The sequence below is a fragment of the Solenopsis invicta genome, chromosome 8, assembly GCF_016802725.1.
Source record: "Solenopsis invicta isolate M01_SB chromosome 8, UNIL_Sinv_3.0, whole genome shotgun sequence".
NCBI classification, from domain to species: domain Eukaryota; kingdom Metazoa; phylum Arthropoda; class Insecta; order Hymenoptera; family Formicidae; genus Solenopsis; species Solenopsis invicta.
The window spans coordinates 6,531,752-6,547,831 of NC_052671.1; the positions used below are offsets into that span (position 1 = coordinate 6,531,752).

General features: G+C 40.7%; 1 long non-coding RNA gene across 3 annotated transcripts in view; it reads right to left on the bottom strand.

Annotated features, from left to right (window-relative positions):
* Window positions 1-16,080, bottom strand: part of LOC120358604 — a 179,414-nt gene that overhangs the window by 74,791 nt on the left and 88,543 nt on the right. For all 3 annotated transcript variants that reach the window (XR_005575490.1, XR_005575491.1, XR_005575489.1), the window contains exon 3: window positions 4,615-4,659. This is a non-coding gene — a long non-coding RNA (uncharacterized LOC120358604). The remainder of the gene's footprint in view (window positions 1-4,614; window positions 4,660-16,080) is intronic.

The window sequence follows — 16,080 nt, forward strand, 5'->3', positions numbered from 1 at the left end:
AGGACTCGCGAAAGGTCGAAGATGCCCGCGATCGTGCCCGCGATCGTCCGCTCGTACTCCGACATCCACTCGAGATTACGTTTTACGCAATTATGCGTGGCCGTAATGCGACTCAAAATTAAATTACGCGCAACACGTTGCAAAATATACGATACATCGATCGTTCATCGATCGTCCATCACGAGCCTTGATCTTAAGCGGTGGGCGTGATGGTACTGTCTTCCCTCACACCTTCCTCGCTTCGCTTCTCTCAGTTTACAGTCTGGAATTTCGAAGTACGACCTCGAGTAGACACATCAGGGCCTCTACGGAACTTTCTACTTCAATATCAGAGTCTATAACAGATCGCTCGAAGGTGTCGGATTAAGATGTTAGAATTGCGAAAGGAGTTCGCTAATTGAAAATTCCAGACTACATTTACGTATTCGGTTCAATGTTTTTCAGACTGCATTGTACCTTCTATGCTATATAATTGTGTATGTAATTGTACATTGTACAATTCGTGTATCGTTTCAATAAATTGGGGAAAAAAAGATGCTTTAGAAAAATACCGATTGACAAACGTTTCTCTCTCTCCCTTTCCCTTTCTCGGTATCTCTCTGTTTCTCGCATAGTTTCGTACGCACAGGCTGACTACTGCCGTCTGGGATTTCAATGCGCCGTGACGTGGGAGTAATTGCGACACGCATACGCGCGCATACATACGCACACGTACAGCGCAACGCCGTCGTCGACCTTGCGCTCGTCTTCCTTGTAAGGCGCAATCGAGCGCTTTGTGCCTACGATCAATTACGAGAGATATCCACTTTTGTCGCTCTCCTTGCCTAACGATGTGTCCCAATTAAGGTACGGCGATTAATGCTGCCGTTCGTTCTGAGGTGCTCGGAATTTTTTTCATGACTTTTTCTTTGCCTCATCTCGTCATGTCCCTTGATGTAACCGACCCCCCCCCCCTCTTCCCTCCCCGGTCTCCCTGCGAAAGGATTATGAAATTTCATGGTCGTATCTCGATCGTAATAAGTAACGAGTCGAATTTGATCGGATTAGTAAAAATCTTTTCTCCTCAAGCTTTTTTTTTTTCTCTACGGATCTAAGCGAATTGAAACGCTCGGTAAAGAGTAGATGGACGGGAGGGATGAAACAATCTCGCAGCTCCGCGCTCACGTCTCACGTTTAACGCGGTCATATAATTCGCGGCCCACGCTTAACGTCAACTAGGATCTTCATATCGAACAAACGGAACTTTGTTATAATCGGACGGCCACGTTTACGGCTAAATGCGGACTGTAAATAAGGACTGTATCTCTCTTCGAGTCGCGCCACACGCGTACGCTCGAAGGAAATCCTATCCCACGCTGGAGATCTCTCTCTCTCTCTCTCTTTTCTCTCTCTCTCTCGGCTCGGCCGCGTTCGGGGAAAAGGAGTCCGGCGCGCAGCGATCTGCGATCGCGTCCACGTACGTCGCGCGGAGGAGGATCGCTCGCGGAGTAGTGTATCCTGTAGCCGAAGATGATCACTTTGCTAGTGAGAGGACGGCCCGTCCTTGTCTACTACCTCGGCACAACGCATACATCACGCCAGGCCAGGCCAAGCTCTCTCAAGATCAGGCGTTCTCGCGTGTGACCACACATATGTAATTCCAATTAACATTGCAGCGCGTGCGTGCGTACGTAAAGGCTTGCATTACACGGCGCGCATGAAGTTACACGCGCGGATTATCCTGCGCTGAGGTTAACGCGTACACAACGTCTGACTGACTGACTAACTGACTGACTGACTGACTGATTTTTCTTCTTGTTCTCCCAATCTTTCACGTACCCTTCGCTCGACGCCATTCGGTTACTCATTCGCTCGCTCATCTCGTTCACGCCGCGAACGTATGTCTGTTTCACACGATGTCGACACACCAATGTGGAATCTGTTACGATCTGTTACGATTTCGCGAAAACGACGACGTCGTGGAAGCGTGGTTTGCGCGGTTTTTCGCATAATGAGAGTCTCGAAGAAGCGAAGATCGGTCCGTTGATTGGATGAGAAAACACTTTCAGATAATTGCCGTAAATCGAGATAGCTTTCTGCTTGCTAAATCGCGAGCGGTTCGACCCACAAGGAAGCTGGAATTAAGTGAAACATCGAGTTGGAATGATCTCTCTAGGCAAGACATATTCGCGATACGTCTTCAAGAGGTTCTCCCGATCGCGCTAACAAATTTGTACGGTCGACAAGTACCATCTTCTCGCACGAACTGTCTCTTTTCTCTCTCTCTCTCTCTTTTTTCATACAAAGAACTCTCGCGGCAGACCACACACGTCGAGGCAAGTGCGTCGTAAGTAGCCTCTATTTCGAGAGAAAATATTATCGTAACGCCGTGCGCGCGTCCGCACCCGCGAACATATTATATACCTGTGCGCCTCTACCACGCGCTCGCTCGTATCGCCGGCTCGAAATAATATTTGGCCGCGTGCGATCGCACGAGTAGCCGTAAAGATCGCGATACCGCGGGATCGCGTCCAGGTGCATGAACGACCCGCTGCACCACTTAGGATGTCGTCCCCTTCTTCCTCTTCTTCTTCCCGCCGCGTCGCACCGGTTCCATTCGTTCGTCGTTTATCTCATGAAATCGGCGCCCGGTCGTCTCGAGAATGCCCCGAGCGAATGTCGTCCAGGGAACGCGACAATTATCGGGATAAAGGGAGCGTCAACCGGTCATTGTGATCGATCCTGCGCAAGAAAATCGGCCGATCTGAAGTGCGGACTCGCCGGATCCTCCTACTTTCTTTCACACCGCCGGTCGCGCGTGGTCGATCTTCTACAAATGCGAAATTTATCTTCGATCTGGATCGAGGGAGCGCGGCTATGGCCACGGGCGCTCCTGACTCTCCATTATACGGTCCGGTACGGTCAGCGGGTCCGTCATTGTCCGTGCCGTTCGAGAATGGATGTTTTGGGTTTTCGTGAATGCGTCGAGTGACACTTTCAAGTGCTGCTCCCTGGACCCTCTCTACATATTTCTTCTCGATCCCCTCCTCTCCTCTCACCCCCTTCATCGGGCTCTAGTGCCACTGTCTCTTTCACCCTCGCTTTCGCTCTTTGATTCCTTTTTCTTTCTCTCGACTCGACCGACTCGCGACGAGTAGCCGAGAATGCGAAACGATCGTTCATCGTTCGAAGCTGGAACGAGCTGGTCATCTCGACTGAGTCAATATATTACCTTTCTCCCTCCGCTCTCTGGTACAGCTTTTTCGAAAGGATAGCGACGCGCTCCGATTTATCTGAATCTAGGGTTGCAGGTTCTAGGTTTCTAAGATTTACGATTAGCTCATTTCACAGGTGCTAGAATTCGATTTAGATGAGAACAGATATTCTCCGAAAGCATATAAATGTATTCATAATATATTTAAAGCCAAGTGAATATAAATTTGTGTCGGTACTTTAATTTAAAAGATAGTGGATGTTATTTTGCAACTTGGAGATAAAAGAATAAATGTATTATATCTGCGCAAATAATGAGCTCTTTCAGAATGATATTAATTAAAATGTTCCGATTTTAATCGATTTCTGTAAACAATTATTTTTTACAAGTAATTTGTATAAAAAGGGATCTTTCTTCGCTTAATTATGAAATTGTTCGACGAGTTCCGATATCGTTTCCAAGAAAATGGAGGCCGTAGCTGAGAATACGTTGAACGCAAAAGAAAAAGGAAATCGTAGGGAAACACGTATTTAATGTCTTTAAGGCCGCGTCAGTCACGCTCTGGTTACGTCATTGCACTCGCGATTACAGTGCGGAGATAATTGCGACTACGTAACTAGCATCAAGCGAAAACAGATGGTTTCTATAGCGACGATAATACGCCACGTGCATCGGGAATAAGTAATTCATGCATTCTGCGAAAACAGAACAATTTTTATCTGTCCTGCCATGCAATGTCTTAAGCACAAAACAGGATTCGAAGCCCATTATCTGTCTCTCACAATCTGTTTTTAGAAATTATTATTTCTTCTGCACGTTTGACGCGTGCGCACTTCTATTAATACATGTTAACACATTACTCCCTTACGTATTTTTTTCCTTTTAAAATACATATTAAGATCTATATTAAAATGTTGCATCGTATAAAAAAGCGTATTGAATAAAATAGTTTAAAGTTTAAGAATAAAATCTTATTAGTTCAATAGCTACATCTTGATTAGAAATCAACTGAGGATGTTCGACTCAATTGAATGCAATATGTAAACGATTACTCATATAAAATCTGTCGTATTAAAATATCACTATTGTGGAACCTTTTGTAATATTATTAAATCTTATGTAATTAAACATATTTAAATATATTTCAAAGAAAAGAAAACCAAGCTCTCAATAAAAAAAAGTCTAAGTTATGGAAAAATTAAAATAGAAAATTAATTCTATCTTATTTATTATAAAAATGAATATAATTAATTTGTCCATTCCAGGATAAAAGATCTTTGTGAAATATTATATTTATATAATTCTCTTATATAATATTTTATTAATTTAATTTATTTACTAATTATTTTATTCAAATTATATAAATATCTGATATAATTTATTAGATCTATTTCTTTAATAAAAACCAATAAGTTACTTACCGGTATGATGCGCAGCAACGAAGTGGCGATAAGGTTACGTTGAACCTGTAAAATATAAATATATGTAAATTATAGTAACGTTCAGAACTAACATAATCATAAAAGAATAATCATTGCTTGAACATAAAATAATTATAAAAATATTGAAAATTATATTTTTAATCAAAGATGAGAAATAACGCATTATTTCTCCAAGTAGTAATGTTAAAATTATATTAGTTGCAATAATGTTAAAATTATATTAGTATTATAAGTTTAATTTTAATAAAATAAACATTTTACTTTTTAAGTATCTAATTAACGGTTAGTTTCCATGTCTTATCATAATGGAATAAAATAGTTTTTAATAAATGTGCGAATTCTATCATAGATGAACTTTTACCTGATGTCTCGAGAAAAGTGGATTGAACATCTGTCGTATATATTTTCTCGAAAGCAGTCGGTCATTAGCACAAAGTAGCGACACATCGTTTTGAACCCCATGAAATCCAGAGGATCTTGTTATGCGTAACCGAATACACGGAAGTGACACAATGGCGGGCGCCTCGATCGGGAAGAAAAGAAAAGAACAGGGATCTCGTCCCTTAATCTGACGGCACACATAAATTCGCGGGAACGAGTCAGTTTTCGTAGCTACAAATCCCTGGCCGCATCTAAAAGGGTTTTTGCCAGATGTTCGATAGGGGTGACACAATTTCTCTCGATGAATCGCTGAGAAAGAAATCACATTCTAACGAGCATCTAAATGCACATTGGTCTGTGTTTTAAGATCGAAAAATTATTTGTCTTGCTAGTTTTTTCGTGAACTTGAAAAAAATATATAAAAAATGTAACAAAAAAGATCATCTTGTAAAAGCCACTATAAGCCACCAAATTATTCATTTTATTTTTTTGGAGATGATTTCAGAGCTTTCAGTTTCAGGGCATTCACGATCAAAAATTTTTTTACGTTTATTAGAAAAAAAAAATCATAAACCCAAGAAGCCGGCAGTTTTTAATTTTCAATAACTTTTAATAACTGGTATTGTATGGTCAAATAAATATTTTTGAGCGCTATGATTTACAGTCGATCAGTGCTGTATGTTGAAGGGTTGACAAGCAATTGCGCCAATTTTTGCAAATATAACAGTGGACCATACAGAATTATGTGCGTCGCGTTCGTAGCAGCTCGGCGATTGCGATCGAACCAAACGTTCTTGTGGTTCCAGTGCGTGCGTTTCATGACCCCCGATGCACCGGCGACGCGGAGGTACACGCGCGCGGCGCGACCGAGTGCCCTTGAATTAAAATGGTAATAGAAATGTACGATTTGAATTGCGAATGTCATAGCGTGCACGCAGCAGCCGAGTCTGGGATATGTATATGCTAAGCAGCGCCTTGTTTTGAATTTAGAACAGACGCCATCTTGCTGGAGAGCGGTTTGCACTTTGCCCCCTTCCAGCGGGCAACTCATGCCGAAGATCGTCGCAACCAATGGGGATGCATTCAGGAAACCACGTACGATACGATAGTATAACTTGTAGGGTATATACGTGCCTATTTTAAAAGGCAACAGCGTTTGTACCACTATTCATGACAGGCGACAGCAAACTCATTAACCCCGGTCTACAGTTGCCTTTCTTCTCGCATTTGTTCAGAGTTCTGCCTTATTCCCTATAGCAATCCCTTTTACGAAAATTCCTATTAAAGTGTCACTAATAGTTTTTTTTAAAGATTACAATTATGAGAAAAAATGTCTCATATAATTACGAAAAAGTAAAAGAGATTATTAAAGAATATCCATAGAAATATAATTATCTTAAATAGGATCAATCAAATTTAGTTTCAAATATTTCTTTTAGAAAATTTCTTAACATACTTTTTCCTTTTCAGTGTCCCAATGCAAAACACAGGAAACCTACAAATATGACAAATGAGTTATGGTTTCTCGGATGTAGGGGAGAAGAATTGTTTTCTTAATTTAAAATTTTTCGAAACTATTAAACCTAAAAGAAAATATAAAAAAGAAGAAATATATGTTAAATATATAAAAAAAATATTTAAAATTCTAAATGTATTATTACAAAATTGCTCGTTCAAAAATAGATTTGAAATCAATTTAATTAACCAAATACTACACAGACAAACTGAAATCTTAAAAAAATAACACTTAAAGATAATTGTATTTTATCGTATGTCATTATAAGTATATATATATATATCATTAAAATATTAATATCTTATTAATGCTTTAATAAAAAAAATCCTAATCTAAAAATATATTTATATATTATCAAACTTATATAATATTTCTATTGTATAAAATTATATATAACGATCTTATTGGAAAAAAATATTTTAATGCGAAAATTGTGTGAAAAATAAATATGATTTTATAAATATATATATCAAAATGCGACCCGGGCACGTGAAGTTTTTATAGTGTATTTTAAATGAAGGATATTTCTATTCTTTTGAATCCCACAAGGGGGTTTCGAACCATAATCGTCTTCCTTTTTTCCGACCCAGAACCTAGAAACCGCATTATTTCGTTGGCCTAAATCAACACTTCTTTAAGAAGGAAAGTATTATGGTATTAGAAGCAAGTATTATACATTTTTCTGTATTCGATTCAGGCTATGCTCTAAAATTTAATGCTAAAAATCTACAACATAAATGGTAAATGTACAGAAAAGAATCCTTTCCAATCATTTTATCCTTGACGTATGTTGTTACGATTCTATTCACGATTAAATCTAGGATTAAACTGATAATTGCAAGTAACATTTTCATATTGCAAACATTTACAATCGCACACCGCTATAATTATACATATTTTTGTTCACCGAGCCGCATAACGTTTATACATTGCATGTAAATTGCATTAAAATATTGCTAATGTCTAAGACTCGAACGGCTACAGAATATTAAAAAATTGAAACGCTTTCAGATGATTATTAAGACTCTTATACATCAGTTTAATTGTACGAGTTTAATTCGCGTTACGAGGAGATCGAGAGACGTGTTGTAACATGTATATCGAGCTATGCGCGATGTCTGATTTTAAATATGCAGTGCAGCTTGATGATAATTGCGTAAAACCTAATCAAAGACGGGGATCGATTTTGTTCGGATCGCGCCAGTCTCGACTGAAAGACGACGGACGCTCTACAGTAATGGCAGAAAATTCCATCCGTCTATTCTCGCGGAAACACAGCGCTGGGTTCCGATAGGAATAATCCTTCCGAGAAAAGGAGATTCCTCGGAGATCTAGGAACGGAGGGAGCGCGTCTAATTGTTCCTCTGCACGCAACGTAGCGCAGCTTTGCGCAAACCACATGCGCGCAATCGGCGCATGTGTATACGACAAGAGCAGCGAGTATGCGCAGAATTCGCGGTCCGGGTTCAAGATTGCGGGGCACGACTCCCGATGACCCCTCCGCGCAAACGGAGAAATATTTAATTGGCGCGTAACGCGGATTAACCAAAGCTTTATGGGGATATCAAGCGCGCAGCGGCGAACGAGAGATAGCGGGTAACAGAAACCGCGAAACGCTCCCGCATATCGACGCGGGAGCGTTTCAATGCTCTCGTTCCGATACGATGACGTTGCCGCACAATCGGCATATCGCACCGGGTTACCGCCAGCCGATGAACCGCCGTCCGCGGAACCGTGCAGGGAATGCCAATTACGGCCCGTTTCCTCTTGACCCGCGCGCGGCGAGGCATGCCTCGCGCGTCGTTTCGCGAAAAATTTTAATGCGCTCGCGTCGTGAGCGTTAGACCTTAAATCTTCGCCAAAGCCGCGGCGCTCTCGAGTGCGGAGGTCTAGCGGAAACGTATAAAATCTGGTAGTTATGAGATATGTATCTCGATGTAGTGTTAATTTCAGGGGTATATCGATGCGCGCGGGCATTATGAGCGTTGCTCATCGAACGGCCGTAGGAAATACCGAAATGATGAAATGTGGAATTGCTGGAGTATCGCAATACTATTATATCGCGAATGTAATACGCGGCTGATACGCTATGCAGAATTGTACGGGTATTACGTTGCGAGAGAAAGAGTTTTCAGTTTTTATTTTAAATGCAATATGTGTTGCATGTGATTGAGAAGTAATTGAAATAAAATACACGCATTATTCGTTTTGCTTTAATATTTTTACGCTATTTACGCGGGACGAACACACACTTTTAATTTTCCCCAGGATTAATTAAATTAAAAATTACTTTTTAACGTTTAGTTCAAACGGCGCTTTAAAAAATAATCGTTTCAATTTTTCATGCCTAGTCAATAGACATAACGTCAATACGTAATACACAAATCTTTAACGCGGCATAATAGTTCCACATGTTCCACGTGCAGTAAGATGCTCCAACTAAACTCGTACTAGAATTACTTCATCAACCGTACGAATAGAATGAGAACAAATCGCTTAATGAAATAATAAATTCCAAAGTCTCGCGCGAGGTTGTAGCATCTTGCAACCGTATTGTAGGGGTCAGTACTGTGAATCTGTTCGCCAATTACGCGTTTCTCTCTCCTTCGGGCCACGTACCGTCCGTTTTCGACGCGCGAGACGTCGACTTCCGCATCGATGGAAACGTAGTCATATCGATGTGCGGCCGCAGGTACAGCCGGTGCGCCCCGTGTGTGGAGCGTTGTTCGCGATCAATAGATCGCTGTACCGGCGGATCAGCGATCTGGCGGGATCTAGCAGCGGGAGATCGTGTAGCGATCGTTCGTTCCGCGATCGCGCACAATACGAATCGTATGTTCCGGGGTCGTACCGGGGGCGACCGTCTACGTACACACCACGTTGGATCCGTGAGAAGCGCCCGCTCACGGACCGGTACACCGGTCTTGCGCCGCTGTAAAAGATACTTTCCACGTGTACGGACCGTTCCGTGTCCGGTGCTATCGAAAATCGGACGGTACGAAGCCGCGGCCGTAACGTAATCCCCGTTTCCGATTTGTGTTTCCGTCTTTCGCGAATCGACAAGTCGAAATTTTATACAAGTCTCACCATTTCTTTTTTCGTAAACATTCATTCTTCGACAAACATAAAAATCTTTCAATTTATTTGATAGGATTAAGAAGTTAGTATTGAATGTGGATTTGTGCACTGAGAGAAAAGATTTTGCTAATTCAACAAATGTCAGTACCTGTAACAAATATTTGTACATGTAGCGACAACAAAATCACATATTTGTTGTCACTATATCTACAATATTTGTTGAATTAACAAAATCTTTTCTCTCAGTGTGAAAATTTAATCTATGTTTCAAGAATGGTTTAGAAATTTTCAATTATCAACATATAGATGCTTTATTCTTATTTCATTTTAATAAATTTTTCAAGTTTTATTTTTTGTAAGATTGCTCTGCGTTCTTTCTCTTTAATTTGATATGTTATCCTCGAAATGTCTACACAGAAAAAAAGAAATAATATCAAATCAATAATCTTTGTGTCATATATAAGCAAAAATATAAAATCTTCTTGGAAGAATTTATAATCTTAAACAGACATAATTTACTTACATGAAGAAAATTTTTCTCTTTATGTAAACAAATTATATTTGTTTGAGGCTATAAATTCTTCCAAGATTTTATATTTTTGCTTACATATGAAACAAAGATTGTTGATTTAATACTAAATTTTTTTCTGTGTATAGAGAGACTCTAGATTAGAGTTACGTATTTTGCATACACGATTCTCTTAAAAAATTTCTGTAATGTTATTTATGAAATTTACGCATTATTCAACGTAATGTTCAATACGTATCGGTTTCGAAATTTATTATAGACATTTCACCCCTCGTGATTTTTAAATAGCTGTACCGTATAACCGGATAACTTTCTCATTTACATGATTAGATTAAGCTTGTCACATTTTCTATGAGATCTATTCATGTTCGTCTTCGATACCTCCCCCTCGAAGAAACGCGTGAAGTATTCATCGTTCGCCAAAAGCATGCGGTGTAAAGTATCTCGCCACGGACATTATATTACGGCAAGCATATCTGATGCCGCACATATACGGGGTGTCTGACAACTTTTGCGCTTCGCAGACATCTTCCCGCCGCATGGTATCTCAAATAATTTAAGCGACGTACGACCTCGCATTTCCTAGGTTTTATGACTTTTCCGAAGCGTGACGAAATTTCGCTTTCACGCGCATTGGCTCACCGAACGATCATAAATTGTTGCTTGCGCGCGTGCGTATCCCGACTGTAAATCAAACGGAAATGTAAAACCGTTTCGATTTTTATTTTCAATATATTTCGTTCGCAATGGCAAATCAAATTGCGCTCTCGTGGGCCGCGCTGCAGAGTCGAACACCTTGTATACCTGCATCCGCCACACTCATGTTGCGCCTGACGAGTACGAAATAATGTAAAGATCGGACGCGGCAGCTGCCGCCAGTGTGTGGCGTATCAAAGGATTTGCTGATTCAGAGCCGTGGAACGAAAGGAAGTCTCGTTTCTTGACTAAGAATCGAAACATCGATCGATCATCGAGGGCGTTACGTCTTGAGCTACGTATATCTGGCGCAGAAAGCGGTTTTCAGAGACCCGACAGTGAGAATTATGCCGAAGATTTATTTTGTGCGGCGATACGCGTGGGAGCAAGCACGAATCTTTTTTTTTATAAAACGCATCTTCAGACGCTACGACTCGGTAACGTCACCAGTGAACGATCTATTAATTCGATAACGCACTTCACAGATCAATCTTTTCCGAGAGATCTCCGATTGTCTCGTATTTTCTATATCTTCAACTTCGCGAGATGTCTTCTTTTTCAAAGTGAAGAAAACAGATCGTCTTACGCTCTGCTCAACACGCTTTGAACGTGTATAACGAAAGTTTCTGTTACATCTATCCCAAACGGGACGATTAGCGCACAATAGAGCTCGACATCGACGATTACTCGTCAAACACGATCTTCTGTGACGCGAGAAAAAAAATGCGCGAACGACTATCTGCGCCCGCCGATCGTTATACCGATGACTATCCCGCAGTCTCGTTTTTCACGAAATCAGTTTTCCCCCAATCGCGGATGACAATCCGTTTCCGGGCGGCGATAGACGTTCTGAATGCGCTTACTCTCCGGTCGATGCGATCTGCAGGGTGTCCCGCAACAAGGACGTTTCGCAACGCGATTTATCGGCTGTTTAGTTATTTCGGCCGGTTCCCGTCGGACTGTTGCCGACGATACCGTGCGGTGTCGATCGCTATCTTAATTTCGTATTGTGATCGGTCAAACGGGCCCGGTGTATATAGTGTGTTGTGGGTCTTGATACAGCATAGGTGAGCATGTCTACGCGTGATGTTTGGCCTCTGTACCTTTGTACATTTCGGATCATAAAGGAAGCCCCTTGTAAGAGAGCATAATGCCGATGAATCGCGTTTACGAAACCGTGTGTACGCATCGCACGCACCGTGTCGAGAATCGAGTAATCAACATGACCCCACACAAAATTCACGCGATTCCAATCGGCGCGACTTCTCTCGCAGCACCACACGTCCCACATCAGACATATGGGAGTATTCGAAACAATCTCTAACAAAGAAGTCAACGAAATGTAGAATTGCATTGAATGTATCGGATTTGTATCGGACCGCTAAAGATATAAAAAGAAGATAACAGAAACCGATCTAATGAGGATTTCAATGAATCCTAATTGAATTTGATATGTACGTGAAACGTACAAAATTTCACGTTTCACCAATCTTACTTTGAATTTCTTTGTTAATTTCTAAATTGGCTTTATTAAAAAGAAACTGTTTATTGTGTTTTTAATTAATTTATAGACGCATCAGCGATCACGATCAATTTATATCGCGCCTCGCCGTGGACCTTGGTGCTACGCTCTTAAAGTCGCTCGTTAAATTCACGAAAGTGGAAGGAGAGCAAGGTAAGCCCATAAAACCGATAATTTACGCATTCGAGAGTATCTCGGCCGAGATCCGCGGTCGGATCTCCGCCGTCGGCCCGAAAATTCCCGAGATGACAGCGCAGGCAGGTAGAGACGGGGTGTGTTGTGCGCGCGGCATGGGTCGCGCCGTGTCCACCGATTCAGATGCGTCACGATTAAGGCCGTGGGCGGGTCTTGCGATCAGATTAATGACGTCATAAACCCAATAAAATATCACCGTGGATGCCAACAATGCGGGCGAATCCCCCGGGGAATCGGGAGCGAGGCGAGCGTAGGTACCCCTAACCGTTCTACTTTTATTTCTTCGTTCTCGCCCGCCGCGTCTCTCGGTCTCTATCCTTGCCCCCTAACACTCCCTCCCACCCCTCTCTGCCTCACTATATGATCTCCTTTTTTTTCGACTGATGGATGATGCAAATAACTGCGCCTTCTCTTGACGCAACCGTCGAACGGTCACGAAGCACTTTTCTCAGCAGGTGGTTGGTACTTCGGTGGCAGGTTCTACGAGAGAAAAAATAGAGGGCAAAAACAGAGTGAGTCTCAGAGTGAAAGAAATCCGAGAGAAATGTATCGCTACGCCCATGTAGGAACTTTTACACTGTTCTCTTTTTTTTTGTGTGTGTGTATGTGTTGGGAATTCTAGGCGACGCTTAGCATCATGGACCAATAAAAATGAAAGTTGGTCGATGAGGGTATGCTCGACCTATGCTTTGCCTCTTCTTCCCACCAGAAGCAGTATTATCTACGTTCTGACTTTCTTTAAGCTTGTTTTTTGAACAGTCCTTTTTTAGCAATGGTGAAAAAAACGTAGTTTCACAAGGTGCGTCTAAATTCAACGTTCGGTTAGCGTTAGATAAATATTATCATTATCGCTGATGGTTAATGCGGTGCAATCATACTGTATCCGAGTTAGAATGCAAATCGAAATCGTGTAATTAATTTGGTATCAAACAAACGGATAATCGTAGATTTTCAAAAAATAGTCACGTTATTCACGTATAAAATTAAAATATCGTTTAAAAATCTAAAAATAATACGCAATGTATTATTGTTGTGTGCCGAGACTGCTGTGGTTTAACTACGGATTACTGGACTGCAACGATGAAAATATTTTCATTCAGAAGGAGAAGGTAAGTGCCTACTTAAATCAGATAAAATTCTTTTAAATTATCACGTGGAATAGCCTGGAGAAACAAACTGCAGCGAAAGAATGAATCATGAATCACGATCTACGCAAGGTGATTCGTAAGACAGTCGACTATCTATCAGATAAAAACCGATGGTGTGGCAGGGTCTGGTAATGAGTGAAGAAATAGAGTCGCGTGTCAAGTAGTCCAAATAATGGCGCGTCCGCGCGACGAGCAATCTGTTTGGCAGTTTCACGTAACGAGTCATACATACGCACACGCGCTGTTAAGCGACATTAAATAATGCTTTACGCAATCTCGGCGATATGCACTCGCGGGAATTGTATAATGGAAAGGCATAAAGCAAGCTTCGACTTGTGAAGTGTTGCGAAAGCGATCGTATGATCTTTATCCCGATGTATCGCTTACGCCGTGCCGGATTCCTCGATCGGACCGCGAACGCGGTATTTAATCGCATCGACGTTTGCCGCATGAGCGGGCAAACGATGCGATCGGCCGGCGAGCCAGAGTGACGACCGATATGTATATATCCGGCCGCGCGGGGCGATATATCGCGCGGCGCAGCCCGCGTATCGGGAGGGGCGACCTTCTAGCTTCTTCGTGAGGGTACACCGGGACAAATTCGTGTCCCGTGGCGAAGGGGGCGGATCTGTCACATCTGCGGAGAGCAATCAGAACCTGCAGCCTCGCTGTATATCGGAGCCCGTTCCGCTCCGTGTAAGAGGCACGACGGCCACGACAAGCCGGGGTCGCGAGGGGTCGGATATCGATACCTTGAATCGGCGAACGATGTCTCTCGTCGTGCTCATCAAGAAGCGACAGGACAGTCTGCAGGTTGCTGCGTCATTCGAGCCGGGATGTCTGCTGTCCGTGGATCGGTCTCGTCCCCGGTACCCCTTTGTTTCTAGATCTTGCGTCGTATGAATATTCGTGAGCGCATTTGTATCAGATTGATTAAAGCTCTTACACACACACACACACACACATACTTTTATAATCTCAGAAAAGAAATATTTATGCTGAGAGAAAAATTTCTAAATTTTACTAAATATTTATTCGAATAATACTAATGAATATTTACTTGCGGTACATAAATATTTATGTACCGTATAAGAAAAAGTGATACTTAAATTAAAGTAGTGGTTCTTGTATTAAAAAATTATACATTTAATAAATATTTCAGTAGTACTATTCGAATAAATATTTATTAAAATTAGTAATTTTTTTCTCAGTGTATACATATAGATGAAACTTAGAGATACCTTGACAGAATTATTTCGCAAAAAATTAAAATATAGGGAAAGAAATATACACTCGTCAACAAAAAAATAGAAAACAATTTTAAATTAAACAATATTCAGATCGCTGTATGATTTATTAAGTAAAAAAAATTCACGATATTTTTGATGTTCTGTTGCATTATGAAAAATTTTTCATACATTTGCAAAATTTTTGATTTTTTTTAATCTTTCTTGAAATTTCCTGCTTTATTTCTTAATGTAAAAGAATCTTCGAGAAAAATTGATTCAGATAATCGAAGTAAAAAAAGCCATTTTTGCTTCAGTGTTGAATAACTCAGTGAAAAAAAGTTGTACAACGCTCAACAAGTATGCACATTAAAGGCAAAGAGTCGCGCTTTCGATGCTGTAAACCGCCTTTGCATGCAATTTTTATTTTACGCCGTGGAGCTTTGTAAAGTTCGTAAAAAATTTTGAGTTTGACGCATCTCCATTTGAATCCGCGTAACTTCGTAAACAATCTATGAATCGTTTGATGAATTATCATTCTCGAAACCAGAGATTTCAAGCTTCAAAATGCTATTTTAGTTTTTTTTCTACGATAATTTTTCACAGAGTTAAAGCGATCTGAATATTGTGTAATTTGGAGCGTTTTAAAAGTGTTCCCTATTTTTTTTTGTTGACGAATGTATATGGAAACAAAAACGTCGTTTTTACGCTTTAAATTTAGTTAGACAATGATACAGTGAAAGTTATAAATTTAGTTAGACAACGTTATAGTGAAAGTTCTAAAATAGAAAACCTTTTTAATACGACTTGACAATGAATTTAAAATATATTGCGAATAGACATTGCGAAAACACTTTTTTTGAACGAAACGTTAAACGTTTTTTACGATCTCATAAATAAATACGAGAAAGGAGCTCAGACGTTCTTTTATATCACTAGAACAAGAATGCGTTGAAAGAAAACAGCATCCAGGATAGATTTGTAGACACATACTTATTTTCACTTTTTTATCAGGTAAAAAGCATAGGGTCTAATTTATGGAATGTCATGGAAAGTGAAATAAACAAGCGCAGCAAATCTAAAACAAAGGCAACAAATTTTTAAAGACTAAAACTTTGCTACACGGAAAGGACAATATTTTGCTGAAATACAGA